We start from the raw sequence: 17,135 nt of genomic DNA, 5'->3' as shown, positions 1-17,135 counted from the left end.
CTAGGAGCAGTCCAGATAAATAATGAAATGGAAATCACAGTAGAAACACAGATAAATCCCTCACTAAAGGCACCAAACAGGCCCTAAACATCTTACCAAGTGGTTGTTTTACAGGATGGCTATAGGCTGCAAGCAGAAAGGTAGGGGAGAGCAGTAAGAGGACTGCAAAAACAAAAGGCAAAATCATTTGCCCAAGACCACACACTTGGTTAAACAGTGAAACAGGGATTTTACACCACTCTGCAATTTAGGCACTTTACCACATACCTTCCAAGCTTTACTTGGTGCACATATTTTTATGTTTTGGATTTCAAGGCCTAAAATAATGCAAGCTTTTTGAGTTTTCTGTGGTAGGTCAGAATCAATGCTGACAACGAGGCATGTTTCACAGTTTAAAAAAAACTATTATGTCAGCTTCAAAACAATATTTCCCTAAGACTATCCACTCAAAACCTATCCTATGAAAAAGTCAAAAAGGTGCTTCTCAGGAAGTCTTGTACATTTCTATTGGTCCTCTTTCCAGAATCCTACTCTAACCTATGACTGCACCGATTTCTCAAAAGGAAAACAAACAAACCAAACAGTAAAAAGCCCTTGTGGAACTATTTAGTCAAGGGTATGCCTGCTGGCTCCTGACCCCAACCTTCTCCCGATCAGAAAAGGCTTTTGCCAATATTTTCTTGTTCAGGAGGCTGAGACTTGCTCTGTCTTTTCCCCACTGTGGTGTTCCTCAGTTTTTGTTCCTTCTCTCCATTGTGTGGCTTCTCCTTTCCTCACTACCCAAATTGGGGTATATGCTACCTCTCCCCACTCTGGGGGTCATCTTTCTTGCACTCCCCCTCTGCAGTGTTTGCTGTCTCTCTGCACTCTGTGGCTCCTGGTTTCCCACATTCCCCACTCTGTGGCTCTTTTCTTTTGCACTCCCCACTGTGGGGTGTGTGAGAAACCAAAAGGTGTCTCACCCATTAGTCCCCAGGGATCTTTCATCCAGGTGGCGAGGACACGGCCATCGCTTTTAGATCCAGTGCCTGGGTTTGGACCAGTGCGGTAGGATCACCTGGGTGAGGGTCTTCAGGGAGTGGGGGTGGGACACCGGATGGTGAGACGCAGTATCCCCTTCCTTCTAACACCTTTACCCCATCCTACCAGGTAGGATTATGATATTTTGGAACTCTACTCCCCTCTTCCCCCCTTTACAACACAAATACTTTCTCATGGACAGCGCGCTATGAGAAAAAACAAACTAACACCCAAGCAGTATACCTGACATGTCCCAAAACAATGGTCAGGTGAGGTCAGGCAATTACTTACCATCACGCGCACCAGACTTCCATTACACTTCCCCACATGGATAAAAGGCAGAGCATGAGAGCACATTCTGAGCAAGGCAAACCACATGAGGAAACAGCAGTTTTGAGACGGCAGCTGAGCGACAGAGGAAAGACAGCAAAACCAAATTGTGATTGCAAGGAGGGAAATTCCCTTGACCTTTTTTCGACACAGAGCCGTTTCTTTCCAAAGACATTGGGCCTCATTACGACCCAGGCGGTAAGTTACCGCCTGGGTCGTACCCTTACCACCATGGTGTAAACTACATTTACACCATGGTGGATGGCGGATTTACCGCCCCATTCCAAGGTGAGTGGGGCGGTAAATCCCCATTTTCCATTTTACCCTTCCCCATTCCCATTTTTGCCCCAAAGGGCATAATGGGAGTGGGGAAGGCGCTAATTACGCCACCGTAAATTACGGTGACGTAATTAGCACCATGGTCCCTTAGTGCCATGGATTTTAACGCCTGCAAAAAGCAGGCGTTAATATCACCATGGCGCTAAGGGACCTTGTAATCAGGCGTTAAGGGTCGGCGCCGTTTACGGCGCCGTTAACCCCTTAACGCCTGATTCGTAATGAGGCCCCTTGTGAATAGGAAGCGCAACACCACAAAACCAGGCTGAAGAATCCTGCATTGTGTGTCTGAAATACCCGGGGCACTCCTGCGTCAATAGTCAAGGCGGGAAGAATCCTCAGCAGCCATGGTACCATCCTTATCTCCAAGAACAAAGCTAATTCTGTGAAATCAACACAGCCAGAGAGTTGGGGACACCGATAGAAGACCAGTCAGTGTTGAAGCCAAGGTTGCAAGTAGCAACATTGAATGGTGAGTGCTGGAACAAACTATGTTAAAACGTGTGTGATAAGAAATGCAAGTGAAGTTGACTGCTGATGAGTTATTGAACTTTAAAGCAAGCTACAATACCTTTGACAGAGTGGTCCGGCACTGCGTCTCTGTAAGGTATCCAGCTGAGGAGTGACAAAAGTAGATACATTTGGTCCGAGCCCAGTAGAGGGAGATCAATTGAAGGTTTTGTGTTAAAGTAGGTTTTAGCCCAGTGGAGGGGACACAGGGTGAACAGTAAATCACCTGAGAAGTTGAATAAGTGGAAATACTGAGAGGAAAGGAACTTAAATGTTTTGTGGTATTGTATTAGGCTTTCTAAAATAAGAGACTTTGAATGGCAAAGAGACTTTGGCACAGAAGGCCGTGATGTTGACGTCTTGAACTTCATCCTCATGCTAGAGAAGCCAGAGCGTGTGCTAAGCTTGAGTGTGCCGGTTGTGCCATGCTGAAAACACGGGGAAGGGAAGCCAACGGCTCAAATATCCTGATATATCATTTCATGAACATTGTTCTTTTGCACAACATTGGTTCCCACACTATTTGTTTGTATAAGTAAGGATTGGCAATAGGTTTATTAGTATAGGCCCTTTTATTTTGACAGACTCGACTAGGACTCCATTATTATTATTTAATTGGTTGTAGGTTGCTCCCATCTTTAGATTTAGGATTAGATAGGCGTTATTCAAACCCAACTGAAGTTCAATAAACACCCTTGAAGTGTGATCATGTGCCTGTTTTACTGTTTGATATCAATGCCTTCCTTACAGGTGTTTGGTCTCTCTTCTCACTCTGTGGTTTTTTCTCTCCACTCTGTTGCCCACCACCCTTTCCAGTGTAGCATACCTGTGTCTTGTGTGGTGCTCCTTGGGAGGGGCATAAAGTCAGGCACTTTTCTGGTGACTGCGCAGCCTCTTTCACATCTTTTCAATTGGCTCCACTTTGGTCAGTCAATTCTCTCGCTCCTCAGTCTGGCAACTGATCAGGCTGGGCAGAGTCATTTACACGGTCTTCCAGCTGGGCTGCCCTGCCTCACTTTTGTAGCGGGCTGCTCCTGACAGCTTCCACTGTCCTGCTCTGCATTCTGCTGTGCGTCCTCCATTAGGATGAAGATAGTGGCGTTCTCTTCTTTAACCCGGCCACTTCTTCTTCTTTCCGATTGGCACAGTTAAGTTCCATGCTCCCTTTGAGACTCTCCTGTGATTGGTTGTGTGTGGTAAAGTCCTCCATGGGGCTGGTCCATGTGTCTCTAGTCAGTCTGTATATACGATTGGGCACAGGTAAGGTCACAAGCCAAGTTAGCTGTTAAAAAAGGGTGTATTGGGTTATAGTAGTAAATCCTAGTCCCTATATACCTTGCAAAGGTGTTAGTCGGGGGAGATGGTGACTTGTGCTGTAACAAGGGGTGGCTCATCCATAATGGGTGAGGGGGCATCGACCCACCGGTCTTGGCACCTCTCTCACCCATTATGTATGAGCCAGCCTAGTAAAGTATGAGCACTCCCTCAGCTGTTTTATTTCGGCTGAGGGAGTGCTCTTAATTGTGAAAGGGAAACTGTTTCCCCTTTCACCGTTCGTTGTGTTTCCCCAGCTGCACAAGCTCAATGAGCGATGCAAGGCTGGGGGCGTTTGCTTCCCCTGCCTAACATGGCTGATTGGAAATGCTGGCTGGGGAACTGCACGTCTGTGTGTGCAATGGTATTCTCCTGCACATCCTCGCACATACAGACAGAGCAGGCTCGAGTAGCGCATCTCCGGACCCACGCTCAGGCCCCTTGCATGCATGTGCAGGAACTAGGAAGCTTCCTGATTCCTGTTCATGGTTGCAGGGAGGAGGCTGGTGCACTTCAACCTACGGACCCGCGGCAGAAGGTACATTTGTTGAGGTTCATTTTTCAAATTTAAATTAGGTTTGTGGATGCATGCATGCTTGTGTTGGTAGGTGAATGTATGATTATGGGTGCTGGTGTTAATGAGAGAGTGCTTTCTGTGTGTATGTTGTGTGAATGTGTGTGTTTGTATGTTTGTGTATTTAGTATTTAAATAAGTGTATGGATGCGTGTTTGCTTGTGTTTTTAGTGAGTGCTTGATGGCTATTAGTGTGAATGAAAGCGTGCTTGCTGTGTGTATGTTGTGAAAATGTCTGTGTTTGTATGTTTATTATTTAAATATGTGTATGGATGCATGCATGCTTGCGGTATAAGTGAGTGGATGAAGGATGCTCGTGTGAATGAAACAGTGTTCGCTGCATGTGTGGTGTGTAATGTGTGTTTGTATGCTCATTTATTTATTATTTAAATATGTGTATTGGTGCGTGTATGCTTGTGTTATGAGAGTGCATGATGGGTGATATTGTGAGTGAGAGACTGCTTTCAGTGAGTACGTTGTCCAAATGTGTGTGTTTGTATGTTCATTTAATTATTTAAATATGTGTTTGGATGCATGTATGCCTGTGTTCTGAGTGAGTGCATGATGGATATTAGTGTGAATTAAAGAATGCTTGCTGTGTGTATGTTGTATAAATGTGTGTGTGTGTTTGTATGTTTATTATTTAAATATGTGTATGGATGTGTGTATGCTTGTGTTATGAATGAGTGCATCATGGGTGCTTGTGACTGTGAAAGAGACAGAATGCTTGCTGTGTGTATGTTGTGTAAGTGTGAGTGTGCGCGTGTGTGTGTTTGTGTGTGTGCTGGTCCGAGAGGATTTTGGCAAGTGGGGGGTAGGAGGTGTGTACAACAAAGGCATTTTAAAAATGCCTTTATTGCACAAACCCTTGTAGAGGAGGTCACAGACATGGCCTGCACCCCTTCCCCTCATTTCGAGGGACCAGGAGCATACTCACCAAGGTATGTGACGTATGAAGAGCAAATGAACCTATAAAGAGCTGCACTGGGACTCTGCCCAGTGTTCATCAGAAGATCCATACCTGTTAAAGCACCCATAACCAGACAACCCTGGGCAGCACGGTACCCTATCAGACAGCCATACCAGCCACTGATACGGAACGAAGAGTACCTACATACGGTCCACGAAGAGACCCCAAAAGCCTTAATGGAAGGCCAGTGGATATGACTTAAGGGCCAGAACAGACTCGTGAATGAACACAAGCGGCTATCGAAGACAAGCACGCCAGTGTGAGTAACTACGAAATAAATGTAATAGACACAGAGAAGAGACAATGGTAAAACGTGAGAAAATGTTGCTACGTGACAGGACGGAAGCAACCGACCGGTTAAACATGTGTAAATAGGCTTGAAATGCAAGATGCTAAGAAATCAATACTGCTTGCAATGCTTAGTAGAAGATAGAGCGGCAAGGCCAACCATATATCTACATCAATAAGGCATATTATACAAGTGCGACTCCATTTTGTAAAAGCAGAAATGTACCCAGGCGGCCAGAGGCCTGACAGGCCAAGTTGCAAAACCCAGCCAAAGGCAAGAGAAGGAGCAGAATCGAAACTCAGCAAAGAGCGGCTCATGCCTAGAAAATCGAGGTCACCCAGAGAAAGGGAGGGGAGCGTCAGCTAACAAGACTCAAACTTCAGAGCATACCAGCCTGCCTCATGAAGGTCAAGATAAGGGGGGCCCATGCAGGTGGCTAGGCTGACACAGAATTAAATGCACTAAAAGCTGGAAACTGAAGCAGATTCATGGTGAACAAACACGTGACCGGCCAGGCGCGAAGAAGTACCATCGCCTGATGTCATCCAGGACCCGAGGATGCCATAACTTTTCCCGATAAGAGACTACAGTTTCGGGGCCATCCTTAGCCAACTAATTGACACATCACCCTAAATCGCTGATTGATGGAAGGGAGGCAGGGTGAAACTTGGGACACCAGGCACAGGGGTGTCCATTCTGCATGCTGCTAATTAAAAGTGGAAATTTATGTCTAGGGGTGTAACCTGCCCAATCACAATGGACCAAGTTATCTGGAGTCCTATAGATATTGTAACCAATAGGACGTTGTAGTTGTAGTGACGTCTATCACGCGTGATGTAGAGGGATGGGCGTAGACGCCCACCCGATAAGAGGTATCCAATCTGCATGCCCTATTATCATATACAGATTTAACACCTATACTTAAGTTACCTTTCCTAACCAATTATATTGCATGATGATTTTTTATAGAATTAGACGTCAGTGATGATGATTTTTGCCTATAAGAATTGCTGTTCGACTGAGGTTCGAGGGAGTCGGAGCGAAACAGGCGATCGCAATGCTGCTGATTTCCATTGGTTTCTCTGTTTGATGGACTTGTCATTAAACAGACTTCCCTTTGCCAATTTACTGAGTCCTCATTATTGAGTCGTGTTGGTGTAAGTGAATCCTGCACCCCCTGTCCTCACATGGTGCAGCTATCTTGTCTTACAAGTTCTGGAGGGTGAGCGCTGACCTATGGGCCCGCCAGCGATTTCCTCTTCCCCAGAACACTTGGTAGCGTGAGGATGGTTTCGGCCTGAATTATTGATCATTAATACTAAGACACCTTTAGACCGACGGCATGAAGTAACTCTAGGCCTTCTGTAAGATCACGAGTCCTTTCGCCATTCCGGCTGAGTAGACTGAGAAGCTCCCCGTGGACAATGATAGAGTAAAATTTTGAAAATCTGCAGTGGGTCTGAAGGAACCCGCCTTTCCAGGCATAACCCTTTTCATTCCCAGGGGCAGCGGATCGGACGAAAACCTTAAAAGCAGGAAGAGGAAGGGGCGATGATCCCGAAGTTCCAGAGAGGAAAAGATGCGATCGGTGAGTGAAACAACAAACTTGTTACTTTGGCAAATGTCTTGTAGGCATTAGAGTAAGTAAGGGAAAGGTAACAGAGGGTGGCAGAGAAAAAATAAAGTAGCTAGAAGTAGAGAAGACTGTATATATATATAGGGGGTAATGACTTGAGCATAAGAAATAAAGAGTGTATACTGGGGGGGACACCCGAGATAAAAATTAAGGATTACCAGGAGGGCACCTGAGACAAAACGTAAGGATTACCAGGGGGGCACCTGAGACAAAATGTAAGGATTACCAGTGAGGCACCTGAGATAAAAACTTAAGGATTCACTTTATTCCTGCGCTTTAAAGAGTGGTTAGAAGAAACGTGAACTCATAGCCCACAGTGGGGCGACAATTTAGGCTACAGTGACGATTGAAGACAGCATCAAAGGGGTTCGTTTACACCTCATGTCGGGGTATTGATTAGAAGGCAGGTATACGTGTGTCCAACTGGTGTTCGTCTGGTCAGTCGAGTGTCTGTCATATGTGTCTTGTTGTATGTCAAATGTAAAATAATTGTATTAATGATTGGTTGAAATGCATTTTGGCTTTACACGATTCTGTAACTAAGAGGGAATTGCCATTGAATTGATGGGTTTTGCGTAAATTGGTGGTATAAATTTTGGCAGAAAAAGATTGGATTGGAGCTTGCGTATGTGGTGCTCGCTCATACTATTGGAAGGTTAAAGAACTGTATAAATACTGTTAGTGACGGAATTAAAAATGGAGGAAGTTACCCCACTTGCGCATTTGCTACCCAAGCATGCACCAAAACTAAAGAAATACAGCACGGAATGGGTCAAGGGTACCGCCAATAAGATGTTTATGCTGTGGCCCCAGAATGGGTCACTCTCTAAGGCTGTTTTACAGCATATGACTACCTTCCTATACGCCACATATACAGGCAAGAAGTTAGAGAAATGTCTTGCTGTTCTAGAATTGTGGAAAATGTTTGAAGAAACGAAGGTGGAAGAACCACACACAGACTGGATACTAAATGTATGTACAGAGGGAGGTGAGACGCCTACCGCGCCACCAGCCCCGCTTGAGCCAGTCATTGAAGGAAGTAAGTCAGAGGGTCTTTACCCACTAAGAGAACTTAAGGCAGCCACGGGGTATAGCAACCCCGCATATGAGTCGCCTACGTACAGTAGTGACGATAATAAGGGAAAAGAACAGGAAAAGAATATCACCTCCGCAGTTTCAAGGGACAAAGAGCGATGCGAAGATGAAGGGAAAGATTGGGCACAGAGTTGTGCACCTCCAGATAAGGAGAAAGAGGGAAATAATCATAAAGGAAATGAAGGTAGAGGTGATGAGATAGCATTCACGAAAGACAAATGGTTGGGAGGTCAAATATTGCTGAATTTGGATGGAAAAGGAAGTGATGATTTGAAGCCCAGGCAGAGGTCTGATGAGACGCAAAGGAGAGAGGGAGAGAGAAAGGGATGGAAGAAAGGGATGAAAGGACAAGAAAGAAAGATAGGCTAAGGTGAGAACAACTATATCGCGAAGAGCAAGGAATACCGCTCAGTCGCACACAATACGCAGCCTATAAAAAGTACAGGCAGAACATGTTAAGGTTAGAGGAAGAAAGGAGAGTGCACGAAAGGAAAGTAAAAAAGCGGGAAGATGAGGAAAGTAGAAGGGCAAAGGAACGTAGAAATGAACAGATGAGGGAAGTAGATAAGGCTAGAGAAGAAGCAAAGAAGCGAAAGGAAATAGACGAGGAAATAGAACGTAGGCAGAGACAGAGGGCACGGGATCTTAAATATTTGAATATTGGGAGCGGGAAGTGATTAAAACAATCCTACAGTAGAATAGGAAGACTTAGAAGAATTCTTTCCTGCAAGCGATGCGGTACCAGGTACAAGCAGGACAATTATTGAAGATGACTTCGACGCCAGAAACATCAGGGAAACGATTGATAAAATAAACAATGAGATGGGGTTAGAGCAGATATCTGATGGGGGAAGGGAAGATGCGCGCTTAGAGAGCACTCAGCTATATTACACTGAGGATGTCACCCGAAGTAGTGGGAGCAGTGGACTGTCCCTAGACAGGCTGGAGATTGGGCAGAACGAAGAAGATGCAAGTAGTTGTGTAAACTGGGAGTATTCAGAATCTGACTCCGGTGGGGAAACGGAGGATGTGGCACATGAAGAAGGGAGACGGTGCGAAAAACGTCTCCCAAGGGACCGAGGGGGCGTCAGCACCTGCCTAGCAGACAGATTAAGGGCGTTGCCAGGTAGACGGCAAGGCGGGAATACCACCCCGGCTATAAACCGGAGAGCTATGGGGAAAGAGAAGGAGGACTGTGCATTCCAATTCCCGTTGCTAGAAAAGGGGAGAGCAAGACCACAATATATTCTATGGCCACACATGGACCTAGAGAACCTTAAAAATAAGCTTCCAATGCTAGCATCGGGACCCGGAAAGTGGATACACGAGTTATAGAAAATGACGGGGGGTGTCACCTTAGCTATAGGGGACATTAAGGGCCTCCTAATTGCCATACTTGGTGAAAGAGCAGATGATGTATGCAGATGATGTATGGAAATGGGCAGGCTATCCTAGGGTAACCCTAACTAACACCTCCCATGACGGAACGCCATTTAATAACTTTAGGGCAGCAGTGTGGAAAGCGCTGCGAACGCTATATCCAGACACTACTGATATGGGGGCTATAATGACTCAGAAAATGAAAGAGTCAGAGGCCCCGTTGATTTATATCCATAATTTTCAAGACACGTGGGTGCTCGAAACGCATGAGTCTTGGACGAAATCTATCCCTGTATTCTACCACATATTATGCCAGGGGTTGCATGAACCGGTGCAGAAGCAGCTAAAAAAATTGGTAGGAGTAGAAGCAAAACCATGGGCCGAAATACAGTTGACAATTGCACACTAATGTAGATTGTTGCAAGAAAATAATCGGAAAAAGGAGGCAACTCGTAAGGACGAGGAGGCGAAGCTGGTGCAAAAGAAGCTGTTGAAGTATGCTCTCGAGGGAGCCATGCTCACCAGCCCAGCCGAACCAAGCGCACAACAAGCGACCAACCCATCGCAGAATAATCAGGGTAACGCATGATTTTGCCCAAGAGGAAGGGGTTTTGGAGGAAGAGGATGGCAGAGTAATCAAGGAGGGTTTCAAGGTACCCAGAGAGGCTTTCAGAATAATCAAAATGGCTTTCAGAATGCGCAGATGGGTGGTCCAGCTATGCCAGAGGGACAGATGGCCCGACCACCACCAGCGTGTTGGCTGTGTGGAATGACAGGACACGTGGCACGCATGTGCAAAAGCCAAGGCATGTGGCAAAACAGCCAAGGGATGGGGGCAGGCATGGTGAATCAGCCTGCCATCCCACAACAGGTCGGTGCACAAAATTACACCGTGCAGCCGCAGGCATCAGGCGTACAGCAAGGTGTGCAGCATGTGGTTCAACCACCGAACATGGGGAACTTGCCGCAGGGACAATCCCAGCAGGCACCACTGCATATGTCACAGGGCACTAGCTCCGGAGGGGAAGTTCACCCTGGGGCTGGGGTAAATCAACAAGTATACAGTGGGCCGAACTTATATATGAAATAGGACAGCTCACGGGGGACTCTGATGTGCTCTATCCTATCAGTGACACCAGACCCTAACAGGGAACCAAGGGTGAATGTCACCATAGGGGGTAAAGAATATTCCCTCTTAGTGGACACGGGTGCTACGCGCTCGTGCATATGAGAGGGCACATTTTCCGACGAGGCTATAGATACTCAGAGTTTCACTGGAGCTCATAGCAGAGTTCCCTTTACCGACGCACTCCCAGTCTCAGTGGGAGAGCACGAAATGAATGTACCCCTATTATATTCACGTCAGACCCCAATAAATATTCTGGGCCGAGACCTGATGACTAAATTAAACATGACCATCTCGTTTACCGAGAATAGTATAGTGTGCTCCACTCCAGGAATGCATTATTCAAACGTGTGCGAAATTATCAAAGCATACTCAGGACGTATAGCCATGAGATCTGAACCGTTAGAGCCAGAAGGCTTTGCATATGGCGTGCCGGTGCTTATGGCGGGACTGCCATGCCTCGCAGACAAAACTATGAGAACCCCTATGAGTTTCTGTTCAGACCAAGAATACCCATGCACGAAGAGGAGGGACAAGTATTTCCCTTAATGATACAATCTGCCACAGTGCGAGGGAAAGTGGTATTGGTCGAAGGATATGATGACGAAGACAGACAATGTTGTGCGATTATCACCATTGAGGAAGTGTATCGAGTGACTGACGTCACCGATGACGATCTGTTCGAAGAGCACCCTGACCAACAGGAGATGAAAGTGGAAGTAAGTCTCACATTTTGGGTCAAAATGATCAGACGGGAGGTGCCACAGAGCATGATGTTGGCGCTAGTACGTCCAGAATACTTTGATGACGACATGGCCCAAGTGCCTGCCACAGTATGGACCACAGGGCCCTATGACGTAGGTCTCGTGAAGGGGGCAGGTGAAGTGAAAATTAAACTGAAACCAGGAGCAATTTTACCACGAGCGCGACAATATCCCATGTCCAGAGAAGCGGATGAAGGGATTGCGAAGACAATTTCCGCCATGATGGAGCAGGGCATCTTAGTTACGTCAGAATCACCTTGCAACACAGTGATTTACTCTGTCAAAAAATCAAAGGGAGGGTCTTGGCGTTTAATCCAAGATTTACGAGCATTAAACGATATAGTTGACGCCGAGTTCCCTCTAGTCCCTAATCCATCCACAATACTGTGTAATATACCCACTGAGGCAAAATATTTCACGGTGATCGATTTGGAAAAAGCATTTTTCTCAATCCGTTGCACCATGACTCTCAAGACCTGACATCATTCACCTTCAGACAAATGCGCCTGAAAAGTACGAGATTGCCACAGGGGTATTGCGAGTCCCCGTCTATTTCCAACAGAGTCCCTGCAAATGGACCTAAGCAATATTGCGGTGGACAGTGTTGTTTTGCAGTATGTAGATGACATTCTGATCTGCAGCACCACTGAAGAGCAATGCAGGCGCGACTCAGTCCAGCTATTGACTATACTGGCTGAGAAGGGATACAAAGTTGATAAGGAAATGTTGCAGTACTGTCAACAGGAGGTGTTGTACAACCAATCTCTCATGAGGGGAAAAAGGTAACCCCAGAAAGGGCTGAAGCCATCATGAACACGGCCAAGCCGCGCACGATAAAACAAATGCAGAGCTTCTTAGGCCTGTGCAATTATGTAAGAGCATGGGTCTTCGACTACAGCTCGTATACCAAGCCCTTGCTTCAGGCTTTGAAGAAAGCCCAGGCAACAAAAGGAGAAATTGAATGGAATGAGGCAATGGAGAAAGGGTTTGCAGAACTCAAGGGGGCAATTTGTAAGGCCCCAGTTCTCGGGATTCCCAATTATGCAGAGGAATTCTACCTGATCTCACACTCCGATGGTAATTTTATGACAGCAGTGCTCGCGCAGCGAACCTCCTGGGGTACAAGCCCCTAGCATATTACAGCAGGAGTCTGGACCCAGTTATAAAGGGCCACTTCCCATGCAAACAAAATCTAGCTGCTGCCGCATTTGCTATCGCAAAGGAGTCATCCATCGTGATGGGGTGCTCCATGATATTGTATGTTGAACATTCGCTGTTCGATTCCTAAAAGGTGCCAAACACACATGGGTATCCTATCTAACAGTTAAGTAATACTCTAATATTCAGAAAATACAAATTTTATTAGTCATACAGAGTTAATTACTAAAAAATTCATCATACAAATGATCATTACACATAAAACAATCAATCAACCTTAAAACAACACAAGTGAATCATCCTAAATAGGTTCTCATCTTAAATTCGATATTTGGTCAAACACTTGTGGGCTAATCACACTGAGTTCCCTTAGCCTAAGATGTTTTTTTGGCTATTTCATATTTTGACTTTCCAGATTCCCTAACTTGTACAAGTTTATGTCCCATTAGCACAACAATGTAGGACATTTTTCAGGGGTGTGAAGTATCTTGTGTCGATTCTATTTAAGATGAAACTGTATTACCAAACCATTGTCTTCTTGTAAAGACGATGTACCCTGTTGATAAAAAGGAGGCACTATATTACTCCCTCATTTCACACTACTAGTCCATTAATTAAACTGGCTGTGTAACCCTTATCCCCATAAGGGTCAGAAAGCATGTTATTAATTACATACCTCTCTGACTCGAGGGATCAATATCCTGGAGTCTTCTCTAACCTTGATTGGTTAATTTGACGGCAAAATTCCAATTATTTTAGAAATTGATGCCTTGTTTCTTCTATCTTCTGTCCTAGTATACAACACATATTGGTATTAGACTCATATTGGCCTGTAATGTAATGTATCATCATATCCTGCTTTTGTAAATAAAGGTCTTACCATATTGTTATAAACATATGGCCACAATGACTCTGCATCAAGTCATTCCGACTTCTCAAAGAAACTCATATTTTCAAGAGGCTGACTTTTCCCTGAAAGATATAATTATGGAAACAATTGCCCTCAATGGTTTGTCTGCTTATTGATTTTAAAGTGAAAATGCTGACGAATTCGAGGCATCCACTTACTTGTGTAACAGTAATAGAGAGAAAATCTCCAAAACGCCCAGTCAAATGGTATGGTTATCGCTCCCCAAGCGGAGTTGTCCTCTTTGTTTTAGAAGCTGTAAAATAACAGATCCTTCATGAAGATCACTGGTCTTTTAGTCATCAGCTATAGCCAAAGTAATAATTATACAATATACTCACTAGGTAAATCTCAAAATTACAGGTAGCACGATCCACGGAGTGCCTCTGATTGAATCTGTTTTTTAAAAAAACAGTATCCCGGGATCGCTCTCGCGGGGGACGTGATACGTCGAACTTCTTTTTGTAGATAACAGACACTGCTCCATGGAGTAAGAAGTTTGTGAATCCCCAACTGTGGCTTTCAGCCGTTTTGAGAACAGTGAACTTCCGCTGTTCGCCATACTAGAGAAGCCAAAGGGCACACTGACGTCTCAGAGAGCATCCGCCTATGAGGTGATTATCTCTGACCCATCGATCAAAATAGTTTGATGTAAAACTGTGAACCCTGCTACATTTATAGCTGAGCCAGTCACAGAGGGAGAACCTATACACGACTGTGCGAACTATGAAGAATTCTATGATGAGATCCCCAGGGTAAAGGAAAACGCCCTGGCAAGTGGAGAGATTATCTTTATTGACGGTTCTTTGAGAATCGACCAAGAAGATGGACAAAGGTATACAGGCGTGGCCGTGGTAAAACACCTAGCGAATGGAAAGTTTAGAGTACTCATGAGTGCGCGAATACCCTCTCAATATTCTGCGCAAGCTGCAGAACTGCTGGCACTGATACTCACCATTGAGAATCATGCAGACCAGGAAGTAACTGTGTACAGTGACTCAGCCTATGTGACATCCACAGTACATGCAGGTCTAGCGCGCTGGAAAAGGAGGGGCTACCTCCGAGCAGACGGCACGCTAGTGCCACATGCAGCTTTATTGGACAGGCTGATAAAAGCACTACAGCTCCCAGTGGGCATAGCGGTCGTGAAATGCGCCGAACATTCCAATGGAAGGAATTTCGTGTCACGTGGAAATCATGAAGCGGACACGGAAGCCAAGCGCATGGCATCCAAAACTGAAACAATCATGGACGTGGCGGTGGCACGTACCAATAAGAGGATGATGGTAGCGCGAGCCACACCAGAAGCCTATAGCAATATGGGGCAGACTCAGCTAATGGAGCACCAGGGGGAGGCACCTCAGGAGGAGAAAAATTTGTGGAAGCGTCAAGGGTGTTCTTTAAACCCCTCCGACGGGTTATGGAGGCAAGACAGCACTGGTAAACCAGTAATGCCTGTCGCCCTGCTAAAAGTAGTATTAGAACAACTACACTACCCCATCCATATGACAAAATAAAATCTTGCTGCAACACTCACAGAAGACTGGTTCACACCGAATTTAGCAGAGTATGTTGCATTTTTCATGGTGAACTGCATTATCTGCCAGCAATTCACCGCTGGGCACACATTAAAAGTAATGAGAGGAATCATTCCCAGACCAAATGGACCATTCCAGCACTTGAATATCGACTATGTCGACATGATCCAAGTGTGCAACGGGTACAGGTATTTAATTGTGGTGGTGTGTCCATTCTCTAGAGGGATAGAAGCAGATCCCTGTACACACCCAGATGCTACCTGTGCTGCCAAGTTCCTACTGAGGGAAGTGTTCTCTAGGTGGGGGGTGTGCGAAGTAATGAGATCAGATAACGGGGCTCACTTTGTAAATTCAGTTTTCGAACAGATTAGCTTGTTGCTTGGTATAAAGCACAAATTCTCATCGGCGTATCATCCTGAGGGGAACGGGATATGTGAATGGATCAACGGCTTGCTTGAGGAGAGGCTAGCCAAGTTGAAGCTCACATTAAAAAAGGGATGGCTGCACTGTCTACCGTTGGCATTGTATGCACTTGGGAACCAACTCAGCTCCGACCATCATCTTACGCCGCAAAAGATAGTTACAGGCAGAAGGATGAGGACCCCTGTTACCCCCCGAGATAAAGCTAGTTGTGATGCCCAGCCGACTAGTACCTTAACTGTATGACATCCAGCACCTCTGTCATTACAGGCCAGCTGCAGCGACTGTGAAAAGGGGACGGCGCAGCACGAAACACCGCAGGAAGTGCTGAAGCAGACACCGAGCAAGGTGTACATGCGCCCATCATCTTCCCTGGTGACAGTGTGCTTATGAAGAATTTTACCAGGAAAAGGTGGGACGAGCCAAGATTTAAGGGCCCTTTCATCGTAGAGGACTGCAGGCCTTCCACCGTTAAGCTCCAGGGCAGAAGGGCATGCATCTTCCTGAAGTCCCTTATGGAATGATTGACATTAAACCCTCTATAGGAGAGAGCCCTCCTGCTGCATCCAACTGTAAGGAAACCACAGACAATGGGGAAGAACCTCAGCACGTGCAGACAAGATCCATGGCGAGGAAGAAGGACGCATGAGCAGAAAACCAAGACAAAGAACCCGGATGCAAGGTGTGGACAGGTTCCCCATTAAAGACAAATAAGGACATAACGGACACTCTGTACATCAAGTGGGATGTGCTAACCTATTTCCAACTCGTGGTGCTATCATACCCATCACTCATAGGGAGAGGAGCCAGTGTCACAGACTTTATCCAAGATCCGGACAACAAGAAAATAATCTGGCAACTACTGACTCTCGTCACGGAAGCCTTCATTGCAATGCCCGAGTACAATGATAAGGGTACAGATGCTTCCACCACAAGTGATCATTGATGAACTGACATGCACGCTCTTCTTCCGCATCATAGAGGAATGCCCAGGACTCGTCGGGAGATACATTAACCTTTATCAGAGATCCAAGAAACAACAAATTCCTAAACCGAGTGTGGTACAAACTGAGCTATGTGGTCACAATCCACGCAGCAGGAAAGTGTAAAGACTGTTCACGTCACAAGAAAGGCATATGATCTAGAGACCAGAAAATCAGAATGAATGTCGTTGTCACCAGAAGATAGCAGATATGCATACCATGTTTTCTTTCAACTCATTGAGAACTTTCCAGAACTAGTGGGTATACCCAGCAATGTTGATGTACCCACATTCCTCAGAGACCCAGTAAAGAACGCACAATTAAACAAGCTCCTGAGAGCCATCATAGCGCAACTGAGAAGTAATTATGTTCATCAATTGTTGGGGAGAGCCTTGTGAAGAGGAAGATCCCAATAAACTTTCTGCTGTGGAGCAGATCGAGGAGAGAGCCACTGTTCTTCAACTTGTCGCCGAGAGACAGAGTGAAAGGAGTGGACACAAGAACTTCACCATCTTATTTTCCTTTTCCTTCATTTTTTTCATTTTTTCCTATTTTTTCATATGTTCATTTTTATTTTTATTTTTGTTTTTATTTTTACAACATTTTATTTTTGTGTGATTTTTAGCAGTTCCATCTTTTCATCCTTTCACATCGAGCAAGTTCCAGCATGTCCTCAGGACCAAGGCATATTCGAGGCGTGCATTGGGACCTCACTTATTAACAATATGCATAATGAATGTGATGTACCAAAGTTGCTAGCCTAACCCTTTTCCATAGTCTAGCAC

The sequence above is a fragment of the Ambystoma mexicanum genome, chromosome 12 (assembly GCF_040938575.1).
Source record: "Ambystoma mexicanum isolate Mex_15411 chromosome 12, UKY_AmexF1_1, whole genome shotgun sequence".
In the NCBI taxonomy this organism is placed as follows: domain Eukaryota; kingdom Metazoa; phylum Chordata; class Amphibia; order Caudata; family Ambystomatidae; genus Ambystoma; species Ambystoma mexicanum.
Note: the sequence above shows the minus strand (reverse complement) of the source record.